We start from the raw sequence: 15,866 nt of genomic DNA on the forward strand, positions 1-15,866 counted from the left end.
CCTCCCTTTTATCCCCTCTTGTCTGTCTCCATATATAGGCTATTATTCCATATTATTCTCAAACCAATGTAACTGCAGTTTAAATACTGCAAGCATGTAAATACGCTACACTATAGCAAGAGCAAAGTGAAAAGAATGTTCTAAACGCATCAGCTAGAAAAATATAGCCTATCCGTATGATGAGATTAATTAGATTGGTGAAAGTTTGTCCAGAATGATATCGTTTTGCTACCTTTTCTTCTCCCCTGCTGCACAGGTAGGATGATGCACATAAATATAGCCTACATTATGTAAAGTCATTGCATAAATGTGTTTTTATTGTCAAACTAAAATGTGAAGTAGAGCCAATTTATTGGAGCAGACATCACAGTAGGACATGACAGTAGAACCGCGTTACACTGTCACTCATCTAAATCACGTTAAATCTACAAGGGATATATATAGCCCCAATATGACATATATGTTTCACATAGGGTGGTGTTTTCATTTCGATGTTTTATTTGGTCCAATATTGAAATGTTCTACAATTGCAGGTTGTGTTACCATTACACATTATTTACATCTACCTTTATATCTATTTCGGCTCATTTGGTTGCTATTTATTAGCAAAATGGATTAGCCCAATGCATGCTGGGAGATTTCACATGCCAGGCAGTGAACTTACAACTTCTTTTTTCTATCGGACGTGTGTTGTGTCTGTCTGAGCGAGGGAGTCAGAGAGAGAGAGTCGTATTGTGCCTGTCAGACTGAGGAGAGAGAGGGAGTGACACAGAGAAGTAATCAAAAAGGGCTGGAGAGGCCACGGGAGATGTTTCGTTTAATAGTGTCATTTTATTTTTATTATTATTATTATTTAGAATTGCACAATAATGTGTGTGCCGATCAAGCTCCTCCCAAGGGCGCGCCCTCAGATCTGCAAACAAAGCTGCGCTGATTTACTGAGAGCTTTGGTACAATGAAATAGTTTTCCATAGGGAGGAAGGATGTCTGCAGTATGGTGATTCTTTGATCTCAGTGAAGTGCTAAGCTAAGGGGCCTGGCAATATTGAGAGGGGAAGAGCACCAAAGTCCTCCCCAAAGACAGTCGGAATAAAAATAAAAAAGTGACGCGAGTCCGCCTTTAAAATAAAAGCGGACAATTTGTAACGGGAAATAAAATAGATAGGTAGAAATATAGCGTAAAACAGGACAGGACTTTTGAAAACAAAATCATTTTCAAAACAATTGAACAATTATATTTTCAAACTCACCATCTTCAGCTGCTCGGAGTCCTCTCTGAACTTCCCTACAGCTGGGCAACAGTCTCTGACACAGGGGACAACTGTTGCAAAAAAAAAATCACTTTGAAGGAATGGAAGTCCTCCTCTTCACCTTCTTTCCAACTGTGGTTGACGGACATGACCTCTGTTATACGGATGGAGAGACTTATGTTCCTGAGGACCAACTCACCTCAAAAAGTTTCTAGCCTACCTTGACTGGCTGGTGGTTTCTCATGCACCCCTTATGTGAGATCCCAGGCAGAATATCTCTTAAGCAGCTGGTAATCACGTTGTAATATTGAATGTCGATATATGTTTATTCTTTTTATTTTATTTTCCTGTGTCTGAGCGTGTTCGTTTGTCTTGTCTGTACATTGTTCTGAATTTTTTATTGAATTAAAAAAATTATAAAATATTTACCAAAATAAAAATGTCAATAAAATGATTAATTAATTATAAATTATATTTTAATTCACTATGTAGCCCACTAGTACACACTTAGGGTACTTTGTATTACTAAAAAAAAAAAAAAGCAACACACGTTCATCAATATGGGTTTTATTCTGAAGTTTTGACTGGAGGGCATTATCTTTTTATTCTGGCTGAATGATGAAAATGCTGAAATACATGTGAAAAATAACATTCTGCTAATTTCTATGATTTATTATTATCATTAGTAGTAGCAGTATTACATTGTCAATCTACTTAATAATAATTAATAAATGGTAAAGGCCCATTCACACTTAGAACTATGAATATTTTTATAGTTATAGACAGTTATCTTATAGTTCTAAGTGCGAATGGGCCTTAAGTGTCTGACCTCAGCACACCTATTTGCAGCCTTGTCTTAACTGAAAATATGAATCACTCCGAGCGCGTAGCATATTGACGCTTTGTCCCGTCCCTTGTGGGTCGCTTGTTACCAGTGTTGGGCACTCATTACTAAAAAAGTTATATATTACATATTACTCGTTACTATTTTCAAAAGTAATATTATTACTTTACTTATTACTCCATGCCAAAAGTAATTCGTTAGATACTCGTTATATTACTTTTCCGTTACATTCCACACAAATGGCAATAGGCCTTTTTCACTGCAGCGATTTTGTATCTAAAAGGCAGGAGGTAACACAGGTGCACCAAGATGTTAATTAGGGCTTCCAACTTCCAGTCCATTTAGGTGTTCCAGTGCTGGAGCCTTAATTAGTTAGTTGGTTGCACCTGTGTATACTCTGTCTTCTAGACACAAATGGCCGTTGTGAAAAAGGCCCATAGCGTTTTTCTCATCAAAATGCAGACTTTGCGGTGCGAATGTGTGAACTAGGTCTATTATGTGCCGTTCCATTTAAACTAATCGCTTTGCCAGAGCACAGCTTCCTACAGAGATGCTTGATGAAGAGCACACCTGGCTCAAAGTGATGACTGACAAGATGCAATCTTTTATCTTCTGTTTTATAGAATGCAGTATGCACTGCCAATGCAAACTCAATACGTATAGGCTACATCTTTGCTTAACAAATTTGTGTCACAAATAACGTTAGCTCTGCAACATTAACCTGACAATAATAACAGCAATGTTTGATGTCCACCAGCTTGTGAGTTTTTACGTTATCTCTGTATTTGAACAGTTTTCCGGTTTCTGTTGTGCTGTCCTCTCGTCTCGTAACGTTAACGTTAGGAAGTTTGAGCTCGTGTTTTTCACAGTGGAAAGAGTGTTAGTAGCCTACCTGTCCTGGACACCGTTTACATTTGACTTTGATGTTCAATCGTGTCACCTTTCTTCCCGACAAAAACAAAGTCATGGGAATATATCCGCAGCCACGGATTTTCCTCCTCGGCTCAGCAGGGCAGAGAGGGAGGTGTCAGGTGTGCTTGCCTGCCTGCCTGTTGGTGCTCTGAATGGGCTCTGCGGTGACGTCACCTTGTTTTGGGAGCGTTAAAGCCATGCTGCTTGTGATCAGTGAATGCCGACTGCGTGTCGTTTTGCAGCGCAGCGGCATCACAGAATGGACTCAACAAAAGATGTAACGACTAACGTAACGAGCTCGTTTATCTTGAAGTAACTGTAATATTATTACTTATATTCTATAGTAATTCGTTACACTACTCGTTACTTGGAAAAAGTAATATTACTACAGTAACGAGTAACTAGTAACTCGTTACTTCCCAACACTGCTTGTTACTAACATGGTACCCTTGAGCGACCCATGAAACGACTTGAGCTTTCCGACTAAACTCAATGTAAACCCATGGAAGTCATCTTTGACGCTTATGGCAACTGCTCCCCATTAGCCTAACTGCTCCCCCATTAGTCAACTGCTCCCCCATTAGGGTCTGGAGGAGCTAACCTCCCCCAGACCCTAACCCTAACCTCTCCCACCCCCCATGCCTAAACCTAACCTCCCCCAGACCCTAACCCCAAACCTAACTTCTCCCACCCCCCACGCCTAAACCTCCCTCCAGACCTTAATGGGGGAGCAGTTGACTAATGGGGGAGCAGTTAGGCTAATGGGGGAGCAGTTGCCATAAGCGTCAAAGACGACTTCCATGGGTTTGCATTGAGTTTAGTCGGAAAGCCCAAGTCATTTCATGGGTCGCTCAAGGGTACCATGTTAGTAACAAGTGACGCACAAGGGACGGGACAAAGCATCAATATGCTACGTGCTCGGAGTGAGAACGTGTTGTATAGTTCTAAGTGCGAATGGGCCTTAAGGCCCCTATTCTCCCACAGGCCTTCGGCGCTAAAACGGGCCTTAAACGCAAAAAAACGTGTCTTGCGCCTGCCTCGGGAAGATATCAACATGGCTTTACGCTGGCAAATGCGCTTTAGGCGTAATGGGCGTGGCGCTCTCCCTGAATGGGCGAGAATGGGAGTGTCAGCCTTAAATGCCGGCCTAATGATATCTTCCCAACTGGCGTAAATTTAGCGCTTTGCGCTTTTGAAAACCAGGCCTATTCAGTGCGGCAGTTGCGAGGAGCGCTCTTCTGCCTCTCCCCTGTCACCCTTCTCTGTCTCTCTCTGAAACCAGGCCTATTCAGTGTGCCAGTTGCGAGGAGCGCTGTTCTGCCTCTTCTCTGTCACCCTTCTCTCTCTCTCTCTGACTCACTCGCTTGTAAGTTCACTGCCTGGCATGTCCCAGCATGCATTGTGGTACTCCATTTCGCTACTAAATAGCAACCAAATGAGCCGAAAACCTATATAAAGGTAGATCTAAATAATGTGTAATGGTAACACAACCTGCAATTGTAGAACATTTCAATATTGGACCAAATAAAACATCGAAATGAAAACACCACCCTATGTGAAACATATATGTCCTCCTGGGCCTATATATATCCCTTGTCGATTTAACGTGATTTAGATAAGTGACAGCGGAACACGCTTCTACTGTCATGTGCTATACTGTGATGTCCGCTCCAATAATTTGGCCCTACTTCACATTTAGTTTTACAATAAAAACACATTTATGCAATGACTTTACATAATATAGGGTATATTTATGTGCATCATCCTTCCTGCAGCAGGCGAGCGAAAATGATATCTTTCTGGACAAACTTTCACCAATCTAATAGGCTATATTTTTCTAGCTGATGCATTTAGAACATTCTTTTCACTTTGATCTTGCTATAGTGTAGGGTATTTACATGCTTGCAGTATTTAAACTGCAGTTAGATTGGTTTGAGAAGCATAATAATATGGAATAATAGCCTATATATGGAGACAGACAGACTGGATGAAGGGAGGGGGGGGGGGGGGGGGGGGGGTTCGCAGAGCGCTTGGCTTTGTCTGGTTTTACCGGATTTGTCCAGGAATTGGAGCTTAAAAGGCAAGCGTGTGACTCTTTACTGCAATTCTCCAATGAGCGGACTATGCATAATTTTACGCTTAAAAGGCGTGGTTATAATGGTTGAGGCTGCGTGTAGCGCCGATACCAAGATAGCGAGTGCGCTGGTCCACACCCACTAACTGCGCTAGGCGGCCTAGCGCTAGGCCTTAAACGCAGTTTCTACGCCGATTGCAACGATAGGGCTATAAGTGTCTGATATGACCTCAGCACACCTATTTGCAGCCTTGTCTTAACTGAAAATATGAATCAGGTATTTGACTTTGTTTTCATGTGAAAACAGAGCTGTATGGTTTTCTCTTTTGGTTCCATTCTTCAGAGGTGTATTAGTTCTGAAAAATTGGCATGGGTGCACCTCTAGATTTGATTTGTAAACACTATACCCTCCATCAATATTGGTAGGAAAAAAACACTATCCTTCAATAATGAAATAGAGAAAAATACAGAAGAGTTTTTAATCAATGTTGCCAGGAAAGGTCTTAAGAAGTACTACTTTACTTTTCATCCAAGTATGTTGCAAAAAAGAATAATCGCTGCTATAATAAGGCGAGGGGTTCTGTGCGCGGCCCACAATTGCTCAACTGGCAGCATGCGCTTCAACAGGTCCAGAATCTCATGCACCGGCGTCCGACCTTACCGGTTAAAAAAAGCCATCTGAGATCTGATGCAGAACACGTTGACAGTGGCCCCGCGGGTCACAGCAATCCCCCCCCCCAGAACGGGATTATCCTCTGTGTTGCCACAGTGGGACAGGGTGGGCAGGACACTCCCATCAGCTGTGTGTTTAAGACGGAGCCCACTGACCCACTAATCTCTCCACACACAGACACACCTGGACAGCCAGTATATAAAGTCTGCCCTCACTGGACTTGACCACACCAGCCCCTGTGTGGAACAAGTACCTCTCCACAGTGACCTGTGCAATCCAGAGCATCAAAGAAACACAATGGACCTCAGAGCATCATCGCTTTCTCTCCTGCTGCTGCTGCTGCTGGGCCTGGCTCAGGCTCACCAAGTCCCGGTAAGAGACGGCTCGACATGTCTGGCAAATTAGAAATGAACCGTTGTCCTGTGTTTTGCTTTTTTTTTATCTATCCATTCCATGGAGTGTGTGTGTGCACTGTGAAATGAACTGAAGTGGTATGCCTTTTCTGTTCTGTCACAGGAGGACCAGGGCCGTGAAAACGGTAAGTGTCCCACACCTCAGCACACCTGTCTCACCTCAGCACACCTGTCTCGCAGCCCTGTCTTCACTGAGAAGATGAGTCATCAGCTGGTGCCATTTGATGCTCTGCTGCTTGGTCTTTTTCCGTGAACACGGTCCTGTATGATTCTCTCTTTGTTCCATTCTTCAGAGAACCTGGTGGACGATATTAACGAAGACATTGGCGAAACTATTCTGAGATTGAACAATGGTCAGTATCCAATTATGACACTCAAGAAATAGTAGGTTCTCGTGTCATCACTGCAGTTTCATTATAGAAGACTAGACAAATTCGGATATTTCTTTTGCTTTGACTTGACTGATGTGTCGCTGACATTTTGATACAGACATGTCTGTCCTTTTTACCCAACTATAGGATCTACTTTTCTGATGGAAGGAGATTTGCTGATTCCAAGAACCAGGACCGCCATGCAATGCAGGAGTAAGAAATTTAGCTGCCGCTGGCCAAAGTCTAGCAGTGGGAAAGTGGAGGTCCCTTTCACTTTTGATTCGAGATACGGTGAGTTTCTTCATCTGAGTAAAACAATGATTTAATCAAATACTCTGCATGTCTTACATGTCCTTTTCACATATTTCAATTACAATCATTGCTGACGATTCTATTTGGTCCTGATCCACTGCAGACAGTGGACATAGGGCTGCGATTTTAGATGCCATGAAGGGCTTCCACTCGAAAACCTGCGTCCGGTTCATTCCACGTCGCTCAGAGAGGATCTACCTCGCCCTTGAACCGAGATTTGGGTAAGTCAGAAACTAAGCAATACAGCAACATTTCAAACATCGATGAAAGACCAATTTCAACCTGACGGGGGTGTTTTAACGTCAAAATAGTTGTATATTGTAGTTTTGAAAAACGATTCTATTGTACTAACGCACGATTCTCTTCCCCCCCCCCCCCCCCCTCTGTTCCTAGGTGTTTCTCTATGCTGGGTCGCATCGGAGTCAGGCAGGTTGTGTCACTGGGGGACGGTTGCTTCTCTCGCGGCGTCATCCAGCACGAGCTGCTGCACGCTCTGGGCTTCCACCACGAACACAATCGTAGCGACCGCGACAATCACGTCAGGATCAACTTCAAATACATAGCAAGAGGTGAGAATCTCACACCGTCGTTTGTTTTCCACGCCTAACAAACACCTCTTTTTTCCACCAGACGAAAAGACAATTGAGCGTTTTAGTCGATACGAGCGATCAGTGGTAAACAAACTGCTTCAACTGCAGACAGCGCGCAGCAGTTCATGGTGAAACCATGCCCTCTTTGAACTCTAACTGCTCCTACATACTTGACGTGAGACACTCCATTTGAATTTGAAACAAGTCACAACTTTTAGGACTCTGTCACCTCAATTCAGCATTAATTTATCTTTTGCACTGTTTGAGAAAACGTAGTTTATGTTTTATGTTGTTTCCCCCCCCCCCCCAGCCTTTATAATGAGACCCTATGGAGCCAGTGTCTCACTCTAGCTCTAGGCTGTACTTTTGACTAAATTCACTTCATTTTAAAAACTGCGACAGTTCACAGAAATTTAACACGACATACATATATTATACATCAGACCCTCTAAGCTGCTTCTGCTCTCACTCACAAGGTCAAAATATAAGCGATGTGATGTATAGTTTTTGAGATATTAAGTAAGGTTTGTTTGGCACAACTCATACTAGTTAACTGCTGCGGTTCTGCATTTCCGGGTACTTTTTTGTTGCTGTGTGCTGTCACGTGGGATGTCACGTGTGATGTCACGTGCTGTGTGATGTCACGCTAATTTGTCTTATGTAGTGCACACTGACTGACACACCTGATTTCCGCCTCCTCAGGTTTTAAGAACAACTTTAAGAAGGCAAACACCATCAACCTCAACACTCCATATGACTACAACTCTGTCATGCACTATTCAAGGTAAGGCAGAAAAAGACAAAAGCCCAAAATAACATTTCCTAAATCTAATCTCGCATAATGTGCCATAAGCCATTTTCTACTTCTCAAATCAACTTGTTCTCCGAATTTGCAGAGGCGCCTTCGGCCGGGGACGTGAGACCATTACTCCCATTCCTAACGCCAATGTTAAACTCGGCCAGAGGGACGGCATGTCCGCCATCGACATTCGCAGGGTCAACGCACTCTACGAATGCTGTGAGTACATCCCATGTAGATCCCAGGATAATAAATTGATTCGAAAAGTCAAATTTTCTGAATTTAGCTGAACTTTGTAGCGTCATGTAGCCCCCTACACAACAAGCTAGCATGGCATGTCTGTACCAATGGATGCCTTAGGGTCTTCTAGTTTCATATCGTACCAGTATCTTCACTCTGGCTTTAAACATGTGGCCACTACAGCCTCTGAAAGACAGTGGTTTTGGCTGTGGACGCCAGCATCCTCAATGAGTAGCACTTTTTTTCCACATGCACACATCCGCGACCCACTGAAAATGGCCCCGTGACCCACTTGGGGGTCCCGAGCCACCAGTTGAGAAACACTGCTTCAGTAGTACTCCAAGGAAGCATTTGGACTTTATCAATCACTTTGTCATTTGTTCAGAATGCCTATCTATAGCATTCTGTGATGCAGACATTACCGTCAGAATGCCTATCTATAGCATTCTGTGATGCAGACATTACCGCCAGAATGCCTATCTATAGCATTCTGTGATGCAGACATTACCATCAGAATGCCTATCTATAGCATTCTGTGATGCAGACATTACCATCAGAATGCCTATCTATAGCATTCTGTGATGCAGACATTACCGTCAGAATGCCTATCTATAGCATTCTGTGATGCAGACATTACCGTCAGAATGCCTATCTATAGCATTCTGTGATGCAGACATTACCGTCAGAATGCCTATCTATAGCATTCTGTGATGCAGACATTACCGTCAGAATGCCTATCTATAGCATTCTGTGATGCAGACATTACCGTCAGAATGCCTATCTATAGCATTCTGTGATGCAGACATTACCGTCAGAATGCCTATCTATAGCATTCTGTGATGCAGACATTACCGTCAGAATGCCTATCTATAGCATTCTGTGATGCAGACATTACCATCAGAATGCCTATCTATAGCATTCTGTGATGCAGACATTACCATCAGAATGCCTATCTATAGCATTCTGTGATGCAGACATTACCGTCAGAATGCCTATCTATAGCATTCTGTGATGCAGACATTACCGTCAGAATGCCTATCTATAGCATTCTGTGATGCAGACATTACCGTCAGAATGCCTATCTATAGCATTCTGTGATGCAGACATTACCGTCAGAATGCCTATCTATAGCATTCTGTGATGCAGACATTACCGTCAGAATGCCTATCTATAGCATTCTGTGATGCAGACATTACCGTCAGAATGCCTATCTATAGCATTCTGTGATGCAGACATTACCGTCAGAATGCCTATCTATAGCATTCTGTGATGCAGACATTACCATCAGAATGCCTATCTATAGCATTCTGTGATGCAGACATTACCATCAGAATGCCTATCTATAGCATTCTGTGATGCAGACATTACCATCAGAATGTCTATCTATAGCATTCTGTGATGCAGACATTACCATCAGAATGCCTATCTATAGCATTCTGTGATGCAGACATAGCATTCTGTGATGCAGACATTACCGTCAGAATGCCTATCTATAGCATTCTGTGATGCAGACATTACCATCAGAATGCCTATCTATAGCATTCTGTGATGCAGACATTACCGTCAGAATGCCTATCTATAGCATTCTGTGATGCAGACATTACCATCAGAATGCCTATCTATAGCATTCTGTGATGCAGACATTACCATCAGAATGCCTATCTATAGCATTCTGTGATGCAGACATTACCTCAGAATGCCTATCTATAGCATTCTGTGATGCAGACATTACCTCAGAATGCCTATCTATAGCATTCTGTGATGCAGACATTACCATCAGAATGCCTATCTATAGCATTCTGTGATGCAGACATTACCATCAGAATGCCTATCTATAGCATTCTGTGATGCAGACATTACCGTCAGAATGTCTATCTATAGCATTCTGTGATGCAGACATTACCATCAGAATGCCTATCTATAGCATTCTGTGATGCAGACATTACCATCAGAATGCCTATCTATAGCATTCGGTGATGCAGACATTACCATCAGAATGCCTATCTATAGCATTCTGTGATGCAGACATTACCTCAGAATGCCTATCTATAGCATTCTGTGATGCAGACATTACCTCAGAATGCCTATCTATAGCATTCTGTGATGCAGACATTACCGTCAGAATGCCTATCTATAGCATTCTGTGATGCAGACATTATTACCTCAGAATGCCTATCTATAGCATTCTGAGGACCGCAATGGAAATAAGCTGTTAGCTTTATTGCGTTTTTATCCTTTTGATAATGGTGGGCCTGTGTATGTATATATGTATATTGTATATACTGTGTATTCATTATCAATAAAGAACTCAATCAATCAATCAATGTGATGCAGACATTACCGTCAGAATGCCTATCTATAGCATTCTGTGATGCAGACATTACCGCCAAGTTTTCATTCACACACACTGAAGTTGCCTTTTACAGTATGTTTCTCTGCCAACGCGTGGATTTAAGCGTTAATGTGCCTGGCTGGCTGCAAATCCTGTTTGAAGTTATTTGTAGCTATAGTTGCCGTCAGTGCTCATTGTGACACTGTAAATAAATATGGTTAATACAATTCTTTTTGGTCCCTACAGAAACAGGAGCCAACCAATCCCACCATGGATGATGACACTGATGCAGATACAATGCCACCTACTGTACCAAAAAATACATTTGATGTCTGTCTCTTCTATTATTAAGAAAGGTATTAAAGTGTGTTTGTAGTGTTGTGTTGTAACATTGCATCTAAAATAAAATCAAATGAATAACATTAATAGTCAAGTTGTTGTTGTTTGACTTTCAGTAAATAAAATACTCAATGTGGAAAACCAAAGAAAACATAGGGGGAGCAACGAATAAATTAATCTAATTAGAGATGTGAGTTCACTTCCTATATTGGTTCAAAATAATTAAGATGGAGATTTGTACACATTGTTTCACTAGAGTGAATCAGTACAGCCTTATCCCCCAGTAAGCCAAACTTTGGAGGGCTGCGTCTCTCTGGAGAGGCTCGGATGTGGGTAGGACACTTAAATAACCCCCTTTCTCCCTCACTACTCCCTCCCTAGTCTCGCAGTGCCAGCCGTAGATGATATCTACGTCTGGAACACTAGTCTGAAAAGTGGTTGACGCCCGCACGGCAAACCAAAAACATAAAATAGACACTGGGTTAGCTGGCTCAGCCTGGCTGGGGGCGTGGTCAGGGTGGGGTAAATCCCCCCGTTCTATCCATTCAGCAAAGTTAGAATTGAGCTCCTAGCCCAGCTCAGGCAGACACGATCGGCGATTTGACCACCGCAGTAAACGCACATCTGAACAGACGTCTTGTGTTCTGCTTTAGAATCCCCAAACCTGTAGTTTAGAGCCGCAGCACCGACCTTTGAGTGAGTCAGCCCATTGAGATATATGGGCGGTTTTACCCCACTCGCGCGCCAGCCGTATAACATTTTGTGGGCGTTCCCACACATGCCGACTGTCTCTATATGGTGCGGTGTGTATAACGTAACTTCCATCCCGGGGGAATCTGCCTGGGCGCCGCCTTCTGTCAGAGACTTTTGATTCAGACCCTCCATCGCTGGAAGCTTGATGACATCGACGGTGGGTCTGACTAGTGTCCTCTAGAGAGAGACAGAGTGGCGTCAGCAGAGGAAAAAAATGCGTGACTCATTAGCCAATGAACAGCCAGCAAAGGGGCTGGCTCTACGTTTGAATGCATAAAATAAAGCTGATAATATACAATTGGATTCTTTTCAAAGTACATCACAAACGGCCCATTTTGCGGCAACTCGACATCGCTGCTTAATCCAGAACCTTACATTCGGGAACTTTTCTGAGATTAAAAAAACGTGTCCATTGGAGTGAATGGAGATGTCGCGACTCTTCTATATACACGGCTCTGACTGTTGTGAAATTAATTTTACTGGGCATTATGGGGAAGCTTCATTTCATTCGAGAAAAAAAAAAACGTTCAAAGTACAACACAAACGGTCCATTTTGCTGCAACTCGACATCGCTGCTTAATCCAGAACCTTACATTCGGGAACTTTTCTGAGATTAAAAAAACGTGTCCATTGGAGTGAATGGAAATGTCGCAACTCTTCTATCTACACGGCTCTGGGTCTGACTACGTGAGACTACTCCCTCCCTAAAACCCTGCAGACAAATGAGTTTATTCGCTTGGCCACATCCCACACACTCTCTGCTGTGTTCCCCCCCCCCCCCATCATCTGAAATGGTTATGGTAGAAAAATACGCAGAGCTATTCTTCTGTATATACACCCCAGTGAGTCAGTCACTGTGTTCTCCAGAGAGAGGCAGATGCATGGCGGGGGCGGGGGGGGAGGAGAGGAACGCTGGGAGGTTTCAGGGTGAGATAAGGGAAGAGGACACCTAGATAGAACAGGATCCTTATTACATAAGCAAATGTCCCATCACACCCATGATGATGTATGAATGCACCAAGAGTCATGACAGGCTCCGCGTGCATCTCTCCAGTGCTGCTCTGCCTTAAATGCAGCTAAAGAGGCTGTGGCACAAGAGAACGCCGGCGAAATCTGTAAGAGTTTAGTCGAGTTTAGTTTCTAACTGGACGCGCGGGCGCTTTAATCTTTCATGAAGCCGTTTCAGTGCATAACAATCGCTCGTGCCCCATGCAATATTTAATATCGACTTGTTTATTGAAATATTTAAATGCTCCAACTCTGTTCATGCTCCGAGGAGGCGCCCGGAGACTTTCGCTCTGCTATAAATTGCTATAATTTCTAGCGACTCGTGATTGAAAAATGAGATGATCTGCGAGCCAAAGGTCCCATGGCTGGAGTAGAAACGGGGCACCGCCGGGAACGCACTGAGGCTCGAAGTCATTGGACGACGTGCCGTCATCAAACTGGCGTCTAGTTCATCTATTTCTAGAGAGTCGTCGCTTCTCTGAACTGCTCGGCTGACATCAACTGAAATGGAATATTTCACCTGGGCGTCATCGTTCACCTGACTACTCACAAGTGGCAAGTGAGGTATGCCTCCACTCGTTCCCATGTGATTGAAGCCTATGGCGTACATGAAAGTCTCATCTATGACATTTAACATTTAGCATTAACAGCTATTCAACAGTAATTCAATTATGCATACATCAGTCATAAGCTGCGTTCACACCGACCTATTAAAGTTGGTCGCTGGCGTCGAGTTTACATACAAAGTCAATGCAAACGAGCGATTGAGCGTATATTCGCCTGGGAGAATAATCGCTGGGCGTCCGAGCGGCAGAGACAGAGCGATAGGGAGAAAATACGCTCGTCGCTCAAGATGAAATATTCCAACTCGAGCGAAAATACGCTGGCATCAGTCGCTCGCTGTTCAATGCTGATTGGCTGCCGTGTGAGAGTGAGTCAAGGATCACTCTGGCTTGGAACAAACCGCTGGTTTATTGTGTGGCAACAAACCGCATTGACAGCCTGACAGCTGACATGAAGTGAAGTCTGTACTACCGGTATGCAGCTCGCATTAGGAGCACGCTGATAGGCTTAGCTTGTAAACAATGACGGTGGCTCGTAGTGGACAAACAGCATGACATTGCGTAACGTTATATCCCCCACATGTCCGTCATTTCGTGTGCCTGTTGATGAGCGATTTAAACAGAGCGACAGAGCGATTCCAAAGGGTTGACTTGAGCGACAGAGAGAAAAATAAATATCTCGGTGTGAATGCACCTTTAGTAGGTTTGTTCGTCGTACCCGACAGGTTTCCACTGCTGACTCCCTGCGGTCTGCCTCAGAGACGTCACGTGATGTTACTGTGATGTGATGTTACTGTGATGTGATGTTACTGTGATGTGATGTTACTGTGATGTGATGTTACTGTGATGTGATGTTACTGTGATGTGATGTTACTGTGATGTGATGTTACTGTGATGTGATGTTACTGTGATGTGATGTTACTGTGATGTGATGTTACTGTGATGTGATGTTACTGTGATGTGATGTTACTGTGATGTGATGTTACTGTGATGTGATGTTACTGTGATGTGATGTTACTGTGATGTGATGTTACTGTGATGTGATGTTACTGTGATGTGATGTTACTGTGATGACGTGTCCTCCTATGGCTGGTTTATGTAGGTTTTGGTCATCCCACCTGGATCGGTAGGATGAGCATGCATGCCCCCTGTTGGCCGATTTTTGTTTTGTTTTTGGAGGACTGCATCCCAGGTATGAGACAACATGAGGAGGAGACAGACAACTCCATCCAGCATTCCTTGACATGAAAATTCAACGCATAGAAGCATAAGGATGAAGGTATGGCCTTACAGGAAACCAGATCAATACCTGCTATGGACATCGGAACACCCTACAGCACACAAACTAATAGCTATCAGTGGTTAGAACCTTATATGACCGCACCAGCATCATAACAGACCCAGAAGATAGACAGGAGGAAGAAAAACACGCTCTCACCCAGTGCCCAGCATGGGCCATGATGAACAAGAGGAAATCAGGAGTCCAGAAAAACAAAAAGAAATACGAAAAAGAAAAACAGATCCAAATCAGAAAAGCCTAGGCATGGTCACGCTTCCCTACACCCGGGGGGTTCACAGAACGCATCCAAAGGGTAATGAAAACACACTGCATAAGCACAGCAGTGAAGCTGCACACCAAGCTACGCCAACACACACACACACACACACACACACACACACACACACACACACACACACACACACACACACACACACACACACACACACAACAAACAAATGTTTTTCAGGTGCTGCTGCATCTCAAAGTCCGTATCCACCCTGAACAGAAGTGTGGCGTAATACATCCTCCCATGCCTATCATGCAGTTGCAACAAAACATACATTGGCAAAAAGAAAAATTGGCACACGAAGGAAAGAACTAGGGATGTAACGATAAGCGGTTTTAATGATAACCGTGATAAAATTCCTTACGATAACCGTACCGATAAAACCGTTAAAACCGTGTCACCATGATTACAGTACTTTGAAAAACATGGTAAATACTGTCCATCATCAACCAATGTTGGCAACCGTCTCCCAGATGCAAACGCACAGCCTTGGAGAAATAAAGCCTTAACCCATTGATACCTGATGCAGCATTTGCGTGTATATCCCTCATTTGTGTGCGTATCCCTTTAAGACCGCGAACCGCGTTAACGCGGTTCGCGGTCTTAAAGGGATACACACACAAATGCTGCATCAGGTATCAATGGGTTAAAAGAGAATCACATCATGGAGCGGGGAAAAGGCCACGGTCATTCGATCGGGAAACGACAGACGTCACCGTTGGATCAGGGAGGAGATCCGGAAACGTAGTAGTTGTTCGATGTTGTTCAAACCTTGGGATGCAGTCCTCCATAAACTATCGGCCAACAGGGGGCGTAGTCATCCTT

The sequence above is a fragment of the Poromitra crassiceps genome (genome assembly GCF_964638095.1).
Source record: "Poromitra crassiceps genome assembly, chromosome: 9".
Taxonomy (NCBI): Eukaryota; Metazoa; Chordata; class Actinopteri; order Beryciformes; family Melamphaidae; genus Poromitra; species Poromitra crassiceps.